Genomic DNA, 21,881 nt, shown 5'->3' with positions numbered 1-21,881 from the left:
TATGCCAGGTTATTAACTAGATTCTCGGAATAAAGAAGGAAATGACACATTTGATTGGTAGTGGTCATCATAACAGTAAAAGTGGTCATGTGTAATAATAAACAGTGGTGGTAGAAATAGGAAGTGCAGCAGTAATAGCATGTGCAAATACTCTGGGGCAAGGAGAAGCCTGGTATGTTCAGGGACAGAAAGAAGGTGATGAACAAGGAGGTAAAGGCTCCATTCCATTGTTCGGGAGAGGAAAACATTTTCCGTAAGAAAATTTTTTGAAGAATATAAAAATAATACACAACCTGGAAACATCACCAATAATCTCATCACTTTTGTAATTATATAAAGAAGTAAAAATAAAAATAATAAGAAAGAAATGACAAAAATGAATATGTTTCCTCATTTAGATAATAATAATATTTATATAGTCTTTCTATGTGCCTATCGTTGTTCTAGGTTTTTACATATATTGACTCATTTAATTATCAGACAGCCTGAAATGATAGTTATCACTATTTCCCTTTTAGAAATGAGAAAATAGAGTAACTTGCCCAAGGCCACATAGCTAGTAAATGGCAGACCTAGGTTTCAAATTCATGTAGATAAATGTCAAATATGGAGCTTTGGGAGAAAGAATCTGGCCTTGGGAAAAGAAGATGTCTTGAACACATTGGGTTTGAAATGATAATGAAGCTCCTAGCTATCCAGGACCAGAGTTTAGGTGAATGAATGGTCAAGGCAATGAATAATCAGAGAACTTCAGAGTTTAAACTAGTGAATTATATAAGCAATAACCTAATAATTTCACATAAATTTCAAGAGCACTTTTTAAGGTCATTCTTAGCAAGAATTCAAGTGACTTGCTGATTTAATATGCCTTTAATTTTCACTAGCAATATAAAGAGTACAAATTTAAAAATACCGAAAAGAAAAAACAGAATTTGGTGGTAATGTTGCTCGTACTATGTTGGTAATAAAATGGAATTTTTCAAAGAAAAATGAGGTTATTGTATGATTAACTTTTGCAAGTTTATCTCATTATTATTCTATTTTTCTATCTAGGTTGGCAGAAATATTAAACATTAAGATATGACCACATTTTATATATGCTCAAACAACCCTCATTTTTCTTCTTACCATTTAGAAGTTAATCTACCGCTCAGCAAATGAGTCTCTTTTCTTCAAAGATGACTCTATTTTTAATAAGTTCCTTTAGATCACTTGAAAGAGTGAGGAAGAGTTCAGGTATATAATGAATTATGCTTCTTCTGTGTATTTTATTCTAGATTTACTTGATAAATATAGTAGAAAAGAGAAGAAGTACCTACAACCTTATGAACTGAGAAAAACGCCTGGAGTTATGACAGGGAAAAGCATCATTTATTATTCTATCAATTGGAGACCTTTTATAGTCTTCTTTTGGGATGATTAGAATGATTATCAATCTATTAATTCAGATCTGAGATTCACTTGATTTAATCAGATGATCAGGTAGAAATCTAAGTAACTTGAGGCATTGATTCAGTGAGAAAATAAAGGGAAAAAAAAGGAAAAAGAAGACATAATAGGTCAAACTCTTATCTGTTGTGGATCAATATTCTATGCTGGTTGTACCACACTGCCTTTTTAATTTTAGAACATGTTTCCCATATTTGGATATACACAAATAATGTACATATAAAGTAATGAGCTTTATCAAATGAAATGTGTACAGTGCACATTATAATATATATATGACCCATGAGGAATGTATGATCTTAAGACTAATGTTTTGACCAGACAAAGTGGCTCTTGAGACTATGTTTTCTGGCATTCAGTCATTTTAGGAAAATGTACAGTTATTGGGCTTAACTGTACCAAAGTAAAATAATTAAGCCATTACAAACTTATTGTACAAATTGAAAAAGTTAACATCACCAACCAATATTTAAACTATAGGCATACATTTAATAAAGCATTAGTTTCAGATGAATTTTCCTATTTTCCTTTTTTAATATTTAAGTGGCACCTACTTGTGCCAGAAATGAGGATACAAGAGGAAAAGTGGCACTGACCTCACTCTTAAGTCATTTATTGACAATCTAGTAACAAATACATGACATGAGATAAAATGTTTTACTTCAAAATTTTAAATAGATTTGGTTATTTCTTATTAGTAAACTGTTGTATGTTATTATATGCTTTAAAGTTTTGAAATTTTCACAAAAGAGTCCTACCTTTTCAGGCCCTTAAGGATAACTCCCTCATTTATAAATGTTATCTTCATGTGAAAACATATGCACCTTAATTGATTTGCCTGAAATATTATCTTTTTGCCAAACAACATAAATGTGAATAATTTACTATTATTGCAAAAATATACTTTATATAATAAAAACATCTTTCCATCACTGAATTATTCTATTTCTGACTTTAATTAATTTAAAATAAGTAATGAAAAAAATGAGTTATCCTTTCCTTCATCTTCCTCTTTTCCCAAAATTAAAGTGGAAGTATTCCCTTGTTACTTGGAACTAAGTGAGAAAGAACATCAATCATTCATTCGAATCAGACATAAATTTCATGTTAATATTTATATGTTTATTTGGAGAGGATGAGTAATAAGCCTTACATTCTCTATAGCAAAACTGATATAGGAGATTATTTTTATCTGAGCATAAACACAAGTATGTAAGAAATAATATTTTAAATGACAAATATACCAGCTGTCCAGTTTAAGTTAAATTATGAAAAATAAGTTGTAAAGTCTAAGATTGGTTTAAAATCTTTAAGAGAATGTCAGGTAGAATTCAAAAGGATTATGTTGTCTTTTAATCTTTCTGGGTATTGATACTAAGCAGCATCCAACAGAGTGTTTTATGTAAAAACGGGTACTATGAATGTGTGTGGAGAGAATGAATAAAAATACTTTTATTAGAGAGAATATGACTTAGGTCATGTTTCCTTTCCTCCCACCCCCACTATCTGAAAATGTAGCCGAAGGCAATTCAATTTGTGACTTATCCGAGGTGATGCACTGCTATTTACCCACTCCCGATGTCGAGGGAGCAGCAAAGGGGGTTACTGAGGCAGAATTAGACTAATCAAGTTTCCATTTCCATTTTTCCATCCTGCCTAAAGGGAAAGATGACACCTGCTTGCGCAGCTTCAAAGTGTTGAAATCCTTTCTGCTTTCTTGTGGTTACTATGAATATTCTCTGGGGAATTAAATGAGAGGAATGCATTACAGTTTTAAACTTTGATGCCCCATTAAGATGAATATGCACCTAATGAGCTGAAAAATTACCCACCCTTCCCCCATTATCATGGGGAACCAGCTAATCAGTTGGAAGTGTGTCTTCTGTGTTCTTAAACCAGTGGCTATGAAATTTGGCCAAAGACCATATCCAAACACATGTTTAGTATATTAACAATATAAGCAGTAAGTAAGGCTTCAATTAATAGGGAAGAAGGAACAGTTTGTCTTTTAATAATGAATGCAGTAGTCTGATGTAATTTGGATATAAAGAAGATAAACATAAAACCTAGCGGATGTTATTTATAGGCCAAATATACTTAATACTGTCAGTGTTTTGTAACTCCAGTAACTACCTTTACATATACACCTCACCAATATAGAGTATTTTGAAAAACAAGCAGTTTTTGTCACCTCAGTAACACGAGGTTTATATAAAAAAAGCTGTAATACAGCAATTTAAAGCAGTCTGAATTTAAAATATGTCCTTGCTGCTTAGGTCAGGCGATATAAGAATGAAGCAATTTCAGAGGACAACACCAGGAGCTGAAGCCAATTATATTTCAGTGTTATTCACGGATATTCCTACCTGCCAAGTGGAGTGCAGCAAGTTATAGTCACATTGTGATATATGAGCATGGATATGAAGCTCAGTCTTTTCCCAAGGGAAATCTTCTAACCAACAGTTGACAGAGTAAAACACAGTTAGAAAGGAACAAATAAAAAATCTAATAAATATGATGAAAATACATATTTTTAAAAACAGGGCATTTTATAATGTTATTCAAAGCAAAGTTCAGCTTCTGTGTAGAGACATCATTGCAGGAAACGTGATGTTTACACTAATTCCAAACAAAGTTTGCTCATAAGAGATCTCTTGTTTTGAGTCGAGTTGTGTTTTTCTTATTTACTGACTTATTGCGCAATTTAACAAAAAATAAACACAACTATATTTAGTTATATTAATTAGAGTAATGCATGTGTTAAAAATGCATGATAAATAGTAAAATAAATTTGCCCTTAATTACATGTATAATTTTATTCTTGTTCAAGAATATCAATTCCTTGATCTTAAACAGATAAATTGAAAGAGATAATAGTATTTTTAGAAAAGTATTTAACTTCTAATAAATGTCAAAGCAGAAAGCAAACTCTAAATTCAAGAGTGAGAGTTCACATTCCTTTTAGAAAAAAACTTACAAAAAAAGTCATTTCTTATAGATAGGTAAAAATCTGCATACGAATGGAGTTTTAAAAGCACAGAAAATTTACTATATTTATATGATTTTGGAGTCAATATTTTCCAAGGCTTTTGGGTAATGCATGGAAGGTAATGTTTTAGAGTATAATTACAACAAAAATGAAATAAGATCAAACCATGCATTTCCAGTTGGAATCAATAAATAAACCCAAATTTTCATGATAATGTTTGGTAAATGTAAGTACTTCAAATCACCAAAAATAATTTAGATATTTATTTAGCTTAAATTCAATATTTTCAAGGTTTATAAAAGTAAAGCAAACTGAATAGAGCTTCAATTCAAATATATTTCTTATTTTCATAACTCTGAAGCATTACTCCTTATAAATTATTTAGAATATTTTGGAAATTATTCACACTTTCTACATTTAAGCTTAATATCATTGTTCAGCAATACAATAGCCTGATGCTCTATCACTTAAAAGAAAACTGTAAACATTTTACTGCACAGGAATATTATATTTGAAACTTAAAGCATACACTCTAAAAAAGTCTAGAAGCATATTTAACTTTGCTTTTATGTTCAACACATATTACATTTTGAATTTTTATCTGTATGCAGATATTTGTTTCAAATTACCTTTTAAGACAATACGCTTTATCTATGACAGAAAACATAGATATTAATAGACATGAAGGACATGCTGACAGAAATATGAATATGTTCAAGAAGACCTGACAAATTTATGAATGACAGATCCATATGAGTTATCAAGAGACAGCTATCCTTGTTGTAGAGAGCAATGACCTCTTCTAAAAGACATTTTTCAGTGTGTATGAATATAGTTGTTTACATTTATTTCTAACTTCTAAAGAATATTTTCTCAATTATGGATATTATTGTCTCAATCCTTACCTGAAATAAATCATATCTACATTTTTATATAGTCCTCTTTGGTTGTTTTTATTTCTCATTTTAGCCTTTATAAGAAAAATGTTACCCTATAGATCATTTTTTAAAGAGTTCACCATTGCTTCAGAAAGTCTACTTGAGAGAATAAATCTCTAGCCTTGGCATAGTCATCTTATGTAAACTTGTTAGAGCCATTAAGAAATGTGTGAAAGGCTTTAGAAAGTGTAAGTATACACCAGTATGCCTGTGCTTGCCAGAGTAGTACTTCATTTTTCCAAGTACAATTGATTTAGGATGAACATAAAAATCTTCTTTTATTCCATTATCATATGTTATATTTCAGTAATTGTTTCCATTTCCTTAAATACCTACCAGCGAAGAAAAAATAGACAGTGGCCTTTTTATACTGTCTCATTGAAAAAATGTTATTAGGAGAACACCAACTGTAGTCTACAGGCAATTTATATAAACTCTAAGCATTAGAACATGTTGTATTTTATGCAAGTATATTGAAAAAAACCACTGTAGTCTGTGGTGCTTCAATGTGAAAGCAGGCATTAAAAAAGATATTAGAGATTCAATGTTTGCTTGTTCTGTATCAGAGGGGAAAAGAACAGAATAGAAACAATAGATTTCATAGTATTATCTTTCACTTTTGAATTTTTAAATTTATGTTGTGTGTGTGTTTGTGTGTGTAAACTACATTTAAGATATCTAAAAATGCCTGTATGAAAACCAATACAGAGTGAAATGAAAATAGACTATCAGCCATAAATATAATAAGTTTCATTTATTATTGTTTGTATAACAATGCAATTATATGTTTTCAATATGTTGGAAGAAACCACTACTGATTCTTAACAGTAACATTTAATATCATGAGTGTCTTGATTCTCTCTGTGGTGTCATTCAGTTAAAAAAATTATGTCCAATAGAGATTAGAAACCTAGGATTTTCTAACTGTCTGAAAAGTGAGTTCAATTGCAAGCAATGCTTCACACATCCTTGTTAATTTGTAATGATTCGACTAAGTGCTGATGTGAAAGAAGACTTCAGTGACCACCAGTGCTCTTTTTCCCCCAATGACTCTCTACAAATCATCTCATATACTACAGCACAAGGCTAGAAGCTAAAAGAATGAATACACCAATAATTTCTTTTTGACAATGATTTGACACCCGGCTGATGGGAGTAGCTAATAGTATGACCTCTAGACTGTTAGCTCTGCTAAAAGAGATTCACTTGAAACACCCAAGGGGTTATAGATTCCCGCTAATAGCAGCAATAGAATAGATGATAAAATTATGGCAGGGTAGAAATGCTTTCTCAATTAATTTCCCATCATGTTAAGGCCATTATCATTGGATGTCATCTAGCAAAATGCAAGGAAATTGTCTAGTGCTTCTGAAAGTTCCTCTTAGTTAGAACAATGTATAAAAGCAGATAATAGCAAACCGAACTCTTAGAACTGTTTACCTCCAAATAAAACTTTTATAATATTGATCAACAAGCACTGACAACTGAGTTTTGGTTAAAAGTTATGCTTGTGGGTAAGGATAGAAATGTGCACTTGTGGATGGGGTAGATTTTAATATAAAATTTTAAAAACAAATGATAAATTGAGTTACTGGCCAAAGCAGCAAAAAAGGAGACATACAAATATAGTGCAGCAGTATACTTTCTTACAGGTTTCTTATGGTTTTAGATGGTTTTCATTTAGGCTGCTGGTTTCTGATGAACAAATGTTAACAAAGAAGGAACATGCTTTAACATTAGGACATCTTCTTTCAGGCAAACTGCTTGTACAAAGCAGTGTTAGTACAATACTTCACACTAAAAATGTAATGTGAATGAAAGGAGATCCCTCAATATTAGATGGGCAAATGAAAGCTATATAAACAAAGTGAGGTGTTATTTCACATGCATAAAAAATATAAAGGGAAGAAACAAACTGAAAACTTTAGATGTACAATAGTTCACCCTTATCCAGTCCAAAACCTTCTGTGGATGCTTGAAACCACAGATAGCGTTGAACACCATGTATACTATGATTTTTCCTGTATATACATACCTATGATAAAGTTTAATTTATTAAGTAGGCACAGTAAGAGATTAACAACTAATAAAAAATAGATCAATTGTAACAATATATTGTAATAAAGGTTACGTGAATGTCTTTAGGACCATCAGTAAGTAAAATAAGGGTTATTTGAACACAAGCACTTCGATACTGTGATACTTGATCTGATAACTGAGTTGACTACTGAGGTGACTAAGGGCCAGGTAGCTATACAGCATGGATACGCTGGACAAATTGGTGATTCGCATCCTAGGCAGGACAGCACAAGATTTCAAAATGGCACACGATTTAAAATTTATGAATTCTTTATTTCTGGAAGTTTTCATTTACTAATTTTGAACTACAATTGACCTCTGATAACTAAAACCTTGGAAACTGAAACTTCATAAAGAGGGAACTACTATACATTAAGTTCTATCAAAGTGGTTTTTTTTTTTCAATAAAAATGGAGCTCATTAAAATCTAAGTCACAGATTATTTCTTCATCAGCAGCATCACTTTTTGTTACTACTCCTTGTTTGTGTACTAAGTATTATGTTAGTATTGAGTAATAAACAAAATTTGTAGATCTGTCTTAAATGTCCAAGTAAACTAAGTTATATCTAGTTAAAAAATAATTTCAATATCTTTATATAGGCCAGAATTTTATTAGAAATTCAAGAAATACTTAATGCATGGAAGAGACTTTATTAAAAAAATCAGAGAAAAACTGTAAAGTGATTTTTGAAATCAGAAAAATTAAATGGTGCATACATATTCTTTGCAAATCTTTAATTAAGCTCTTGACAGGATAACATTCACTTAATGCAAACAGTGTTGATTTTTTTCATTCTTTGTATTAGGCTATTCTACATATTTACCATCCTCACATTTCCTTAAACATATTATTATAAAATCTGATAACATTCCCCAAGAGATAACAATTATGATGCTAACTGTACGTTTTCTTCTCATTTACATTGGTATATATACATACATGTCAATTAGGGTAACTGGTATAGGTAAATATGCATTTCTGACTGCTTTTTTATATATGCATCTCACTCAATTCTAGTTGGTACTGTTATTTTAATAATTTTCCCCTCCAACTCCAACATTTTGATAATAAATTTTTTTGTGCAAAAACATTTGGTACAAAAAAGAATTTCTAGATCATCTAAATTAACTTCCACAATATGTTGATTAGAACTCTACAGCTTGAAGGAAAAGCACTGTTACTTGACCCATGTTACTTGAGTTTATTAGTAACAGAATAGAGAATAAATTCTTGATATCTAGTTCAGTCATGTTTCAGTTAAAATGAACTATACATATACTATTGAAGCCAACATAAAATTTGTAAGTTAATATCTATAGTTAAAATCCACTGCTTGTTCTATATTTCAGTTTTCACATTAACTAAATTATATCACTATAGAACAAATTTTAACTCTGCTTTTTATAAAATTAATGAATTAACTATTTAAATCATTTTCTCAATTTTTATCATGTACATGCTATGTCCTTTCAATAAATGTTTAAATTTTGTATACGTACGGTTTCAGGATACAAAGCCCAAAAAAGACAGATTCCTTGAAAAATGTGTACATTGAAGATTCCACTGGTAATTTCAAGTTAACAATATTCTCCTGGCAATAGTCTCCTATAGAGAATTTAAAAATGGTAATGACATGTAATAGTAAGATTATATTGGTTATAGTTTAAATTTCTTACAGGACGACCAGTAGTTCGGAGACTGTTCAAGAAACATTGAATATCATTGACTGGAACAAGGAGAAAATGTCATTTAATAAAAATCTAGAGACTATGGGATTGTATGTGTTGAGAGTGTATGAGTGTGTGTGTGTGTGTGTGTGTGTGTGTGTTTGCATGTGTGTTTCTGTGGTACTGTGCCCATATAATAAAAAAACGACTAGTGACAAAATGAAATGACATAGTAATTAAGACTGTAAGCACTGAAAACAGTAATATGTTTGAATCCTACTTTGTTATTAGCTAATTGTAAAACATTAATCAAGTCACTTAAAATCTCCAAATCTTGGTTAAATTATCTGTGAAACTAGAATAATAATATTTAATGTCATAAATTCTGTTATTCAACAAATTATAATCTTCTCCCTCTCCATCTTGGAGTAAAATATACTTCCCTGTCATCGACTTTGGTTTTGGCTGTGTGACGCTGAGGCTATGGAATGTGATAGAATATAATGCATGGAGGCTTTAAACATGGCCTGCATAATTAGGATTACCTTCTCTTATTTCCAAGATCCACTACAAGAAGAACATATCTCAGCTATCATTGGACCAAAGGAGATGGAAAAGCACTTGTAGCATGCCTGAACCAAGTTTATGAGGAAATTCAAGGAATAAAAACAAGAGGCATGGAGATAAGGAAATAGAGTCTATAGCCCAGTGAGATAAAATAAGTACCTTCAATGCTGTTGATTTGGGGCATATATTTGGAGTATTATTTTTTTGTCTCTGTATTACATTGCATTTGACATATACTATTGCATTTCTTTATTCTTTCCTTCTTGGCTTATCTTTCTATACCTGGGCTCTTGCACAATGAAAAAAAAATTCTTTTGAATACTGTTTTCTCTAAGGGCTTTACTTGTTTTTCCTCAAGAGGAATCAAATTCTCTCAACCAAATTTTCAATTATCTTGTAGTAATTTCCTTCTCAATATTTTCTTTCTGAAAGCCTTATCAATTTTATTTAATATTCTTCTATTCTACTAATTCATGGCTGAACATGTTCAGTGAAGCACAACTATCATATGCAGTAAATACTTGTCATTTTCTTCCTGCTGCTTATTTCCAAGGAGTAATTAATTTAATGTAGCTCTGACACATAAAGACTATTTTGGTTAAAAAAAATCAATTAAAATCTTTTTATGTAACAAGTAACCTTTAGCTATTGTTATGTAGCCATCATGGTCAAATATTAACAGGAAGATGGTAACAAGTTTATGTATGCATAACTGAACAAAGCTCAGAATGTAAATGTTACTTTCTAAATACTTACCCATCGCTCTGTTTATTTTACTTCATTTTAGATAAGACCTTAGCATTATACAAATGAACATTTTCCCTTTCTTCAGGTTTATAGATTCATGTATTTGTATCATAAAGTTGGAAACACCAGAAAAAAAGGGAAATATTTAGAAGAAGGTTGTTTAGCATCACATATGTTATACTGTCAAAATTTAAATGTAGGATTATCTTTAAATTGTATAATCATGATGGTAAATATTGAAAATTTTACAGTAAAATATATAACACATGCTTATTATTTTACTATATTTTAATACATTAATTATCATAAATATATTTAATACATTTATAATATGTAATACATTTCATACATTTATTTTACCCATGTTTTCTGCTTGGACCTCTCTATCTTCCTTATTCTCCCTAGAAAAGAAAAGATAAATGCATATTTTAGGTGCCCTAAAACATCATGATACCCTGCATAACTGTTTATGTGAATTGACATAATTGATAGCCTACGTTTAGGAAAATAGCCTATCTCGACTTTCATTCTCAAGCATGTAAAATGGAACCCACAAAAGAATTTAATGTAATTAGAATTTGTCATATTGGAGAGGCATCTAGAATAATATAAAAAGAAACAAACAAACAAAAAATCACACCTGTCCATGAAACCACACTGTTTTCATGGTTAATGAATAGATAATGAAAGTTCTTCATGAGAGAGAGAAAAAAAAAGATTGATTGATAGCTCAGTTTTAAGGCACAAAATATGAACTAACTTTAATCTATTACAATTGAATTCAGTCAAATCAATTTTATTTGAAGATCAATTATACTAACAAATATCATTTTCAAACTTTTAAACTTTTAAACTTTCTCAGAAACTTATAATACCTCTGACTTCTATAACATACTGTTCTAAAGGAAGAATGACAAAAAATGATACTTCTTACTATAAAAATCCACAGAGATTTTGTGCATACTTTAAATAATGTGACATTTTATTTTGAGATTTGTTTTTATATATGTCACTTTCTCACACTAGCCTTTGAAATCCTGAAAAGCAAGAATTACCCTTAGATTGGGCACTGTGCTTGCATAGAGTAGGTTCAAGGAAGGTTTGTTGAATATAAACAAAATAAAATTATGCTTTGGTTCAATTCATGCTGATTCTCTTACATATACTGAAAAACTTTTCTGGCTCCATAGTGAGCAGTAGAAACAAGTTGGAACATATATATGCTATTTTATATATTTTTTAGATAGTTACATTTTGTCTTCTTTTTCAGGAAGTTTATAAGCAGGGGAATTTTGAGGTTAGACTATATATTTTTTTAGAAAAAAAATGTTTAAATCTGATGATCTAAAGGGAAAAAAAGAAAAAATGGAAGGAGAAAGTAGTTAAAAATTATATAAGTGAGTTGTCTGCAATTAATCTTACTTGAATGAATAATTACATTAAAAAAAAATCTCGCGTTGGCATAAGAAGATGTTAACATGTTGAGATGTGTGCGCAGATATAGGGGTACATGTAGAGAGAATAAGGTGAGGATCCAGTAGGAAATGACACCCAATTTCCAGCTAAAGCAGATCTTTGCTTGATGGATAATCAGGTTGGAGAGCTGAACACACAAAAACATTGATTCATAGAGGAGAGGAGTTTTGACTTCTCTGATGTATTTCTTCATACATTATTGAAAAAGGTCAAAGGTGTGGATATTTACATCTACTGTATCAGTTTTTGAATTCTCAAGAGGCAAGTATGAAGTTTCCTATCCGCATACTACTATTCTCTACTTAAGCTATTGCTGGAGGAGAATATTGGCACGTGTAGCAAACAGATGTCACTGCCATGCTCCTATATAAAATCATCTGACTACAGTAGAAAACTGGAACCACTGAAACCAACATACTTATAGTAAGCCTTGGAAGGAACAAAAATATTAAAGAAGCCATAATTCTACCACATCAAACTACTGTTTTAAAATAAGGAGATCTCCTTATTTTGAATAAAGAGATTGTTCGGTAATGATAAAGAGAGTCAACAATATGCTTGGACTTCTCACCATCCTTGTAATTCAGACCAGTCAATTTGTGCATTGCCGACATTTTAAAAATCCATAACCTTTCTCATTTTTCACTTTTCTTCCATAACTTTATTTCATTTGGCTAAGTATATGACATGATTTGCTTCATATTTGCCAGTGATTGTGTCTGTTTATATGTATTTTAGATCCAGATGTTGGACATGAACTCTGCGGTCCTCTCTTGGGCTTGTACTGATATTACTCTAGTGAATAATTTATCAAATAGAATCTTAGTGAAAAAACTGTTCTAGATTTCCTCAGAGCTTTTAAAGTTATCCTTTCAGGAAATGTATAAATTACTTCTATATAGTAAGTATATTTCAAGATAGAATATAAATTACCTCCACATTAGTAATTTGTGAGTTGCTTGAGAACCGAAAGCAGATGATTCTCATCTTGCTGAGCATGCATTTGAATGAATTAATTAGAGTTACTTCTGTGTTAATTGGAACAGTTGCTGTAACTAAGTCACCACTAGGGCAAAAGCCAAATATAACTGACCCTTAAATAACACGGGGGTAGGGATGCCAACCGTTGCACATTTGAAAACCCGCATATAATTTTTGATTCCCTAAAAATGTAACTACTTAATAACCTACTGACTGGAAGCCTGAGTGATAAAATAGTCGATTAACACATATACCATGTTATATGTATTATATACTGTACTCTTACAATAAAATAAGCTAGAGAAAAGAAAATGTTATTAAAATTATAAGGAAGAGAAAATACATTAAGAATATTTGTTGAAAAAGTCCCTGTATAAATGCACCCACGCAGTTCAAACCCATGTTGTTCAAGGGTCAGCTGCAGTGGTTTTGTGTTCTTAAAAAATTACGGATCTTTTGCTTTCAGGATTTGTGTCCATTCTAATTTTAGTGTTTGTATATGTTGTTCAACATATTCTGAATAAAATCATTATTTAGGCATCAAATTTAATCCTTTTATTTCCAAGAATATACTGTTTTTGTCCTAAAACACTTATTCAATAAAGGGCTTTTTCAACAAAGATTGTTAATGTATTTTCTCTTCCTTATAATTTTAATAACATATTCTATTCTCCAGCTTACTTTATTGTAAGAGTACAGTATATAATACATACAACATGATATTATGTGAGAATTAGGATATTAGAGCAATGATAAAGATTAAAATTTATGGGAAACTGGAAATTATCAAATTAATACAATATTGCCATATTCTTTTAACCTTCACTTTTTTATGATTGAGATTTAAAATATTTCCTACTTTAAGTTCATAGATGAAGAGCAATATACATTTTGCTGAGAACATCTGTATCATAATGCTCTCAGAGGAAGTTTTCTTGTCTGAAAAAATTACTTAGCTTAAGGAAAACTGCTATGAAAATAAATAAAAGATAATAACACTAAAGTTCAATTTTCTCATCTATAAAACTGGAATAATATTTATCGCTTCCAAAATTTAAATGAAAAGACTCTTCTACTAAGGAACACTGCCTTCTTCTCACTTTCTCTTTCTGTTGAATGCTAATATATATATTATATATTAATATAATATATTAAATAATTTTTACATATTATACTTATGAGTTTAATCTGTTTCACTATAGACTCAATAAATGCCAGCCATATAGCAGTATAATTTCTCATTATTCACAAGAGAATATGAGGTCTCAGAATAGAAGGGTAAATGGATCTTTGTCTTAACTTTCTCCTGTAGTATCTGTCACAAAGATGGAAAACTGTTTCTTATTCTAAACAGCACCCTAAAGGTTCTGCATCTTGTTTGACATAATGGAAAGTAATTCAGAGTGCCCTTTGGGGGAGCCCTCTGCAACCGGAAATATGTCAGTGAGCCTGAAAGTTCCTGTTGGGTTACCTGTGGGAAATGGCAGCATATCAGTTCCACGTCTCCATTTTCCTAAGAGATAGGAGGCATGAAAATTGGTCTCCTGTCGGTCATCACAGAGACCTTTCCTAATCCTTTCAGAAAGCTTAGTTATCTCTTTTTCTCCCACTTAATCTTTCTGTCCTCACTCATTGTAATCTAATCAGGAAAATTAAGGAGATGTGTAGGATTTCAATTATAATTGTATTAAAAATTTTTGATAGTAACTTGTGTAAAATAAAATTTTAATTATTATATTTTTCATAAGTGTAAGCATTAAGGTGTTCCTTCTATTTATTTTATGTGTTGGGGTTTTGTTGTTGTTGTTGTTTGTTTGCCTGAAAAGTAAAAACTATCTTGGTTTTGTTTGAATTGGTATCTTTTGAAAATATGAATTTTCTTCTTCTAGGGAATTGAAAGACACAAAGAGTATGATTTTTAATGGAGTTTAAACATATAGATTTTATTCTGATTAATCTTTATGCAGAACAAACTTGCTTACAATAAACCTTATCACAAAGCCATCAAACACTAAAATAAAGGTAGCCTAGCAATCAAGAGTCATTCAAGCCATTTTTAAAATATTGGTTTTAAAACAGTTTGCAATTTTTATAATTTCAAATTTATGGCTTTAGGAGCTTTATATAATTGATATATCTTATGAAAAACTTTCAAAAGCCATAGAAGTACAATTATCTGTGTGACTGTTAAAATTGATATAAAATTTTAGTGAATATAGAATTTTATCAGCTTTATAATTCTTGTAAGTAAATTTCTTTTTAAGTAAATATATACAGAAAATACCATAATAATTAAACATCTGATTTACAAATAATATTGTCATTTGAAAGATGATGGTAGAATAGTAGATTCTATCTTGTTTCTATGAATAATAGTTTGAATATTTCTTTTTTTGAAAGTAGCATAGGAAGTCTTGTGAACCCACTGAAATTTGCTTTGGTGTCTTTTCCCATAGAAAATAACAGTATATTGATTTAATTCCATTTCAATCACTCAGTAATTTTATTGCAAGGAGGCAGGATAATGAGAGAAAACAATGTTGCAATCTGACACAGTTCCTCAACTATTAATCAAAATTCAGAACTAATGTTACTTGACAATTTACTAGTTGAGACTAACAATGCTTCTACCATATTCATATTTCCATAATACCACACCAAATCCAGATCACTAGAGCCAGATAAATTGGGCCTTTATCCATGAAATGCTAAATTATTTAATTGACTACACTTAAAACAACTGATTAACAGAAGAGGATGAGAAAAATACAATACAATATAAAACAAACATCTGTATTCAAACTTTAAAAGTTTCAACGAACAATATGTCTCCCAAATTTCCAGAACTACTTTGTGCCAAAGACCTCGGTGAGTCTTTGTCTACAACAAATTCAGTTTCCCCAAAGGGGAAAATTACCATTAATCTTTAATTTACCTTCTTGTGTATTTTTTAATAGAACACTTCAAACTTTCCTTTATGGAGAAAATTTCCATATTAATTTATATTCTCAATGCCTTAGGAATGGAAGAAGTGTGAACTAAGGATCAAAATGTTAGTTATGAAAGTGGTTTATGTAATCCAGATTTAGTTTACTGAACCATGAATTAAAGTTACTGGCTTACATTATATATGGTATTAAACACATTTTTCACCTCTTTAATTTTAAGCTAGTATTATATAATTCTAGAATTATTACCACTTATATATAAGTATTGTATTCGCATAAAGCACAAGAAACTTTAAATGAGCCTTGTGAAATTGTGTTTGACAAATGAAAAAGATTGAATATTTGCAATTCTTATATATGGTACAACTGAATACAAAAATAAATTCTTTTAGTATATTTGGCCTTCTAGTTTACAAAGAAATTTTTATTGAGGCATTTTCTCATTTGTTTTTCAAGTTCTTAGTTTGTTAATCCTCTCATGAAAAATCTGCTCAATCACCACAGATAAAGTCACTGACAAATCTTTACTCCTTCTGTTGTCCAATCTCCAACCCACTTTTTGTCAGCACCAACACTGGACTTTGCAGTCCCCCTAATTTTCTTCATTTTGTCCTTGTGTTCCTCTCACTGTTTTCTTGATGTCTTTTTCTTCTTATAGAAACTATGACTCACAAATCTATGTTTGGGTTTATTTTTCTTTGCATTATCCAAGGAATGGTAAATCATGCCAAAGCCAGTTGTTTTGCCATCACCAAAATGGGTTTGGAATCCAAATACAAAGATGACATCTGGTAGGCTCTTGTACATTTTGGCTGGGTTTTCCCAAATTTCTATCTTAGATACTGTTTTCTTTCAAGATGAAGTACATCAATGACCATTTGTTTCCGTTGAAACATTTTATTGGTCATGAACTTCCTGGTCCAGATAGTTACTATGTCATTTATGATGGCGGCTGACCCTCAAGCAGCCAGGGAGGAATAGCAAGGCATTTTTCTCATTTATTAAAGACAATATTTATATGTAAAAGTTTTGAACCAGTGCAGAATTTTCTCCATACATCAAGGATTTAATTTATACCAAAAAAAGGCCTATTTGTTGGAAACAATTATTCGCTCCTTTTTACAGATGAGAAGCATGACACTTAGATCTTACATATTGTGTCCAAGATCATATAGCAAAGAGGTGAGAACAGGAATCTAAATACATTCAGTTGTACCACAAGATGTATTCTCAACCACCACAATAAAGACAAGGCGAATGGTAGTATAGTCGGTTTTTCTATATGTTTGTTTTCAAAATTAGACTTTGTTTCAATGCAATCAATATATTAGGGAATAATTTGTATATAATAGAAATTTCAATTTGTTTATATATGATTTCAACTGAGAAACAGTAGGTAAATTCAGAACACTGCACAAAGCTAAACCAGGCCACACAGGGATGCGTAAACTGCACACATGAATATAACTCAAACATCTATCATCTACCTCTGATGTTAAAATTTTCCTTCCAATTTCAGATAGCCATCCTTCATTTACCACTTCACAATAACTAACAAGCTGCAACCCTTCCAACGATAATGACCACAAGCAAATTCCAGATATCTTTCAAGGTAAAGTGCCATATTTTTATAACATATGTATATTTATTAATTACTTAATAAATATAAAATTGCACTATAATTTTTATGATTTTACATTCCTACCTTTATGTCCTGTCTTATTGATGAAATTTTTAAGTATCTGTCATGGATTCCATTTTCCCCATAAAGCCTGTGACTTTTATTGGCTAGTATTGTATAGTGCAGTGATTTTTAGGAACACGTATGTTCTGTCATAAAGGAAATGAAAGAATTCCATTTTGTAATCAGGGGAATGAAAAGATACTTCCTCAGTTTCACTTACCTGTTAAGCATGGAGCAAGGTTTTAAAATTTATTTTAACTGAAGAAATATTTCTAAAACTTCTGTTTGATATTTATATCTGAGGAGTAATATAGCTAAATTGGCATATACAAATTAGAATTGCTATTTTTGTTACATTTATAACATCTTCTAATATCTTCTTACATTACCCACAAGTTAGAATTTATATAATGTTTAATTCTAGAAATATAATGTATTTTTACTTAAAGAACAAGGACTGTTATATAATTTAAAATTATTTTACTAGATTTTTGAGAGTAACTTAAAATTCTAATTTGAATTAAATTGTCAATATATTTTCTTTGTTTTAGTATACATGATCACTAGTTTTAGAAATCAGGTATGATACAATTGTCTGGTACCTTGAAAAGTTGGCTTGCATAATAAAGAATCCACTTCCATCTTTAGATGTTTAACTTGATGGCTTTCAATTCCCTACCTTTGCCTCCAATCCTCTAGCTCCACTTCTGGGCAAGCCAATGAGAAAGACCAGGAGCTTTTCCTTCTTTGATAACAGTGGAAAGTTCAGACTAAAAAGGTGCCAGTTCACACATGGAAACCCTCGCCCCAGTACAAAGGCCTAACCACAAAAAAAGCCAAAGCTTATCTTCTCCTGGCTCTCGTAAACCATTTTTTGACCTGACAGAGAATCTATTCGTCTTTCCAGAAAGTTTAATAATGTGCATAATAAATCTTTTTATACCCTGTTGGAGTATTTGTGGCATCACTCGCTTCAACATTATAACCAATTTGGTGAGCACTCACACACCTCTCTAGGGGGACAACAATAGCATAAAACCATTCTAAGATTATTCTATATTTTGCTTCCATAAAACCGAAGCTTAAATTAGGACACTAACAAAATACATTTTTTATTCGTTTTATGTCTGTCAGATAAAGATACCTACAAAGAAAAAAAACCCTGTCCTTTACAACCACTGCTAATTTATAGGTATGTTTAATTTACTAGAACTAGGGGAGATATCAATGCATGAATGTATAAGTTCACTAGCAAGAGAAGAGCTTCAGTCAGATGAACAGGAAAATATAGTGTATATGCATGTGCCGTTTATTTCTAGATTTATGCAAAAATGCTAATTTACAGAGGACATCTGCATTTCAAAAAGAGTAGAAGGAAAGAAGTAAAATAAAGTAAGTCTTTGGGACCTTGGGATGGGCTTATCAAAAATAGACTATCAATTTAGAAACACGGAGAAGTGTACATCGGAAGGATAACTTGCAACTGGGACAGGAGAATTGTGCGGTCACGGTCATTAGAAAGTCCACTGAGGCTTTGGCCAAGAACTTACCATTGACTTAAACCAAGAAACAGAAATTTGTAACCACAGAAGAATGAGAGAAACATTATTATTTCTCTACAGATCATAATAGCTCCAAAGTTATCTATGGACTGCAAAGTTATGCTGAAGTTAAGTCTAATATATACTATGTTATGTATAGTATATAATATATACTATATTTTACATATGTTATATACTATGTTTTCATATATATATGAGAGTGGAACAAGAAAGCAAAAATGTGAAGAAAATATAAGAAAACTTCCATAAATCAACAGACACTCAGCTGCTCTGAGATAACTGATCAGTGCAAGTCTGTGCACCTAACCTGTATTCAATTTATTCAGTCAGTGTTCATACCAATAGAGTAAAATGATGATCCTCTTAAAATGATAAAATATGTGGTAAGCTGAGTTAGACATTTTGTTTGTTTGTTTGTTTTTGTTTTTCAGTATTAGAGCTATAAGAAAGAAGAGAATGGAGAAAGCTGGCAGAAACATGCCTTAAGTCATAGCATGACAACTTTTCTGATAGTACTATAGTGAAAATAAGCTCTAAATGTCAGCTGCTAGATTCAAGTTAAAAGATTAAAATTAAATTATTATGAATATTCAAAGCTGGAGAAATATATTTTACTAAGACTAGTTATCTCCTGGTTTCAAAAATATATTCTCATAGATGGCTTTTTAGAAATACACTTCAGTACTAGATTTGTTTATCATACATTAAAACTGAATACCACTGAATTGAATAAAATCTAGTTCAACATACTTATGGCTAAATCTACGGCATATACACAAAGCTATTAATCACTGTAATTACATGGCAGGCATGTTGCCGTCATTTATAAGCCCACTTTGAACATCGGAAAGTAAAGACAAAAACACGTATTTTAGAAATTCTCTCCAGAACCAAACACGAACAGAGCGTTAGAATGATCTTCACTTCTGGTGCCAGCACTTTGTTGAATTCGTTCCTGTAAGAGAAGGGTGACTTGACAGCTGTCAGAATATCTGAGGGTTAAGTGTAGGGAAATGACATTGACCCCTCTGAGTAGTTTCCAACACTGCTTTCTATTCTAAGAAAACCTGTGTTTTGGGAAGTTAGTACCCTATATCCCCAAAGTTAATCTACTTAATAAATTCCCCTCTGTTCACAATAGAGAAAAATAAACATATAAAACTTTAAAAGGAATAAAGAACAAGTATATACCATATTAGGTATTTGAGGCCATCTAAATGTGAACTAACACAAATCAGGTACTACAAACCACCACTAGATTTTTTCATCCAGTGAAACTCAATTCCTTTCTGAAACTCAATTCCTTTCAAATTGATGAATATTTCTCACAACAGTACTTTTCCGCTTTGTTTCATTTCAGAGTAAACTATTCAGAAAGATGCATGTTTTATGTTTTGAAAGATATTTGGACCAGATACAAACTTCGGTTGGGTCTGGAAGGCAAAAAATGAATATGTAGGGTGGTGTAATTTTTTCTTGTTCATATGTTTTTATTAAGAATAATTTAATTTTTTTGCAAAGGCGCAGCTCATAAAAGTGATCCCTTTTTTATGAGAATGTAGGAAGTAAGAGGTTAACCAATTATTCAAGATTAGAATAAAAGAGGGACCCTTTTTATTTCTTAAAAAAGCAAATTCAATCATTAGTATAAGGAGATACTTGAAAGGAGGGAAGCGGACTCATATACAGGTACTACTTGATATCGACACATGTGTCTCTAAATCACTTTTGCATGGAAAAATTATGAAATACTTTAAAATGAATCAAAAAGATTACTGAGATCTTCAATGGTAATCAGGTATTGTGTAATGTGCCTTTCTGATTCTTTGGTGTCTCTACACCTTTCATTGCTTCTGAGCTTCACTGCTTTGGAAAATGGGGATGAATGATAGAAATGCAAATTATTTTTGTCCCTAGAGATGCAAATGAATTTTGTCTCAAAAAGTACAATTGATTCCCCTTCTCCTTTGTAGAAGATGCTTGCTTTGCACCTACTTAGTAAGTTTATTTCAGCAATCCCAGTTGCTTCTATATGTGTGTTCCTTTGGGTGCTCCTTTGAACTGATTGAAACATCTTACTGGTCTCTTCATTAATTAATGAGCTAAGTAGACTCCTTAGCATATGCTTATTTATATTTGTATAAGACTCATGATTTTACCTTTATTTTAAAAAGTACCCTTTAACACTTCATATTTGAATCAAGTCTAGACCTGGTCCTCTTTTAATGTGTATATATCAAAAGCGCCATCATCCATTGTTTCATTAATATGTACATTCAAGAACTTTAAAGACATCTTCAACTTCTTTTTTCTATTCTCCTGTATACTCTTCACTTCATCAAATCTACTTTCAAGTACTTCCTTTATAGGTGCTCCTATTCAAATACATCAGATCCTAGTGGACAGTGTATCTAGGTTTCTTCAGTTTTATGCATTTATGTCGTGACATTTCATACTACCCTATGTAATTTATAGTTTCTCTGTACAATTTAGAAACTTTTCAATGAGCAATATTTCAAATGGACATCTTCACATTGAATTATTTTCTAGACCCGACACATATTTTATTTTCTAAATATCTCTTCAAATCATCTCTTTTGTTCCTTTTCCACCATTACTGTAGCTGCAATATGTTGATTTGAACAACTCTAGAAGGACATGCGTCAGTTAAGAGAAGAGAAATTCTTGCTAAGTTTAGAGTAAACAGGCATGGCATGGTGCAGTGTGGATTGCCATGTATAAGTTCATGCATGTGGTAGGACTTTTGTTTCCACTCTCTAATAGAATGTTTT

The 21,881-nt window shown here is 31.0% G+C and overlaps 1 pseudogene; it reads right to left on the bottom strand.

Moving 5' to 3' along the window:
- Positions 1-16,353: 16,353 nt before the first annotated feature.
- Positions 16,354-16,801, bottom strand: LOC111737235 (annotated as a pseudogene).
- Positions 16,802-21,881: the final 5,080 nt, after the last annotated feature.

This window comes from Pteropus vampyrus, unplaced genomic scaffold (genome assembly GCF_000151845.1).
Source record: "Pteropus vampyrus isolate Shadow unplaced genomic scaffold, Pvam_2.0 Scaffold2, whole genome shotgun sequence".
NCBI classification, from domain to species: Eukaryota; Metazoa; Chordata; class Mammalia; order Chiroptera; family Pteropodidae; genus Pteropus; species Pteropus vampyrus.
The sequence above is the reverse complement of the archived record's forward strand: the minus strand, read 5'-3'. Positions and strand labels throughout refer to the sequence as shown.